This window comes from Alligator sinensis, unplaced genomic scaffold (assembly GCF_000455745.1).
Source record: "Alligator sinensis unplaced genomic scaffold, ASM45574v1 scaffold13_1, whole genome shotgun sequence".
NCBI classification, from domain to species: domain Eukaryota; kingdom Metazoa; phylum Chordata; order Crocodylia; family Alligatoridae; genus Alligator; species Alligator sinensis.
The window spans coordinates 2110553-2113691 of record NW_005841909.1 but is presented as its reverse complement, the minus strand read 5'-3'; the positions used below and the strand labels follow the sequence as shown (position 1 = coordinate 2113691).

At 47.4% G+C, this 3139-nt stretch overlaps 1 protein-coding gene across 1 annotated transcript in view; it reads left to right on the top strand.

The window, feature by feature from the left end:
* The window catches only part of KCNH5 (potassium voltage-gated channel subfamily H member 5), a 229694-nt gene that overhangs the window by 21435 nt on the left and 205120 nt on the right, over window positions 1–3139 (top strand). The window lies entirely within an intron of this gene.

The window sequence follows — 3139 nt, the reverse complement described above, 5'->3', positions numbered from 1 at the left end:
TGATGGCTTCGTCACACTGCCAACTCATGTTCATCTTGGAGTCCATTAGGACTCCAAGATCCCTTTCCGCTTCCGTGCCACCCAGCAGGTCATTCCCTAGGCTATAGGTGTGCTGGACATTTTTCCTCCCTAGGTGCAGCACTTTGCATTTCTCCTTGTTGAACTGCATTCTGTTGTTTTCTGCCCACTTGTTCAACCTGTCCAGGTCTGCTTGCAGCTGTTCCCTGCCCTCCGGCGTGTCCACTTCTCCCCATAGCTTTGTGTCATCTGCAAACTTGGACAGAGTACATTTCACTCCCTCGTCCAAGTCGCTGATGAAGACATTAAAGAGTATCGGTCCAAGGACCGAGCCCTGCGGGACCCCACTTCCCACACCCTTCCAGGTCGAAACCGACCCATCCACCATGACTCTCTGGGTGCGACCCTCCAGCCAATTTGCCACCCACCAGACTGTGTAGTCATCCAAGTCACAGCCCCTTAACTTGTTCACCAGTATGGGGTGGGATACCGTATCGAAGGCCTTCCTGAAGTCTAAGTATACGACATCCACCCCTCCTCCTGTGTCCAGGTGTTTCGTAACCTGGTCATAAAAAGAGACTAGATTGGTCAGGCACGATCTGCCTGGCACGAACCCGTGCTGGTTTCCCCTCAGCATAATTTGTCCTGCCGGGCTCTTGCAAATGTGGTCTTATGCTAAGGGATTTCTACCCAAAGATATTAGTTCTTTGTAAAGTTATAGAAGCCTGAAGGAGATACAGAAATGGGGATGGCTTCTTTTCAGGCACCATCACTACAGCACCTTAGTACCTTACTCCTGTTTCTTTGTTTCACTGTAAACTCCCTGATAGGAAATTGTGGGCCCAGCCAGTGTGTCAGCCTGGACTGTCTCCTGAGACTTTAAAAATACATTTCGTTTAATTGAAAGGATACAATTAATTGTACAGAGCTGATGATATGGGGCCTGAGTTTTACTCTGCCCTGGGCAAAACTTGGAGGAGGAGCTGGCAAAGGAAAGGGGGATCAGCAACCAAAGGGACTAAGCAAAGAAACCTCTACAGATTTCTTCCCTGGTAGCTCCCCTGAGAGAGTGAGGCTGGCTTCTCAGACAATCTGCCCTCCAAGCCCCATGCCTTTGGCTGCTTCAGTGACTTGGGGATGTCCCACTCCCTGTACCGTTGTTCCAGTAGAGCTCTCCTGGCTGTGGTGGCCTGTATGCTGGGGAGTCTCAGTCCTACCAAGGATGGATACTACCTGCCTAGGTTGTATTAACTTTCCAGGGAAACCTCTGTGGGGCTGGCAGTGGGATGCTCTTACCACTTTACCTGCCCTGCTTTGGGGCATTCATGAGTCCCAGTAGAGCCAGAACCAGCTCCTCTCCACATGTAGCTCCTTGTGCAGCATCTTGCTTGGAGTCCTAAGAGGGGAAAGGGTGGTATTTGTTTGGGGGACTGGACCCAATGATCTGTGGGTGCCCTTCCAGCCCCTAACAATCTATGAATGTGGGTTAATGGAGGTGACTGAACCATACCATTTCTCTCCAGTCTGGGGATAGGAATGGGGGTGAATCCATTGGAGCAAGTGTGTGCTGGAGGGGAAAAAACATTAACAGCTGTGCCAAGTGCACAGTGTAGATATAGCTGCTCGCCTAAATGTGAGGCTGTCATTACTTGGAAGTGCCAGTGTTGGCATGTAGGCATCACAAAGTGCAGCAGCTTGAGGTGTTGGAAAACATGTGTCCCTGTAAAAGCCATTTTCAGTGGAAGGGGTTTCATTTTCTGTTTCTTTGAGCTAAACAGCAATACAGGTGATGTCTAACAGCACTCTATCAGGATGCTTTCATTAAGCTACTGACCTTGTAGATCTCCACAGATCCAGTAGCTCCACATCATTGGCATGAGTTTCCTCTTCTTTATGCAAGCAGTAATTTGGAGGCACTCCTTTTATTTATTTATTTATATATAAATAAATATGCTATCATTTCAGCATAATCCCAGTGCATTAGAATGAGAGCACTGCATTGTCAAGCACAGTGAGACAAGAAATATACAATTCATTTGTCTTGCAGGTACCTTTGCAAAGTGCTTAGAGCCCCTTAGCCCACTTAATTTTTTTAATTATGAGCTTGATCAATATCTGAGTTGCAATTTAGTGAGATATCTAGAAGATTTTGTGAAAAGTATAATGTTGCTTTAGCAAGCTGAACTTTGTAGTTGGAAGGGCTATTTTTTTAAAAGGCAATCAGGACTTGTAGTAGAGATGATACCTGTATTAGACCAACAAGAATTTGCAAAAAAAAAAAAAAAAATTAAGAGTTTTATTTTTTAAAGAGTTTTTGTTTCTTTTGATTGAGCCAGGACTGCGAAACGTATAAGTAAAACATGCACAGATTAAATCCAGTGCCTATGAGTTATTTTCTATTGTTGCTGGAAACAGGACATTTTAACAGGAAAAAATCGGCATAATGAAATATTGGTGCCATTATGCAGTAACCTCTTGGTACCAACATATTTGGTGGTGTTGGTAGGCATAGTGCCGTGTCCTCGAGCTTCAGTATATCATATTCATATGTAACCCTGGGCGCGACACTACATGCGCCCTCACCTGAATAATGGGATCCTGGGGTACCCGGGAGCCAGTCGCCCTGCCCAGCCCCCCTGGGAAGCTGGTGCAGTGCCCCGAGCAGAGAGCCTCCCTGTACAATCAAGCACCCTTGCAGACAGTTCTCAAACTATTTACAAGATTTAATTATTTACATCATAATAAATAATCATTAAATAAGCACATGGATATACTGTCTAATAAACCCTCGAGAACTTATTTACACAGTCTCTCACTTGCACATGGTGTACTGGGGATCCTGTGTGCACTGCCCCTGGCGGGGTATCTCAGGGAGCGGGACTGTCTGTGTCCCTGCACGTGGTCTGTGGATGCTCCCTGGCACTGGTGTCCGTCTCCGGGCTCCTGGGGTCTCTGGCCAGCAAGCAGCGGCTCCTCTGCAGTTCCTGAAAGACAGCCTTCCCCTGCCTTTGCCTCCTTCCCTGGTTCCGCTGTGAGCAGTGTTTGGGCTGCAGGCTATAGCAACCCTCCTGCCCCACACAGCCTCACCGCCTCGGCAAATGCAGCCCTTCCCTGGGCTTGA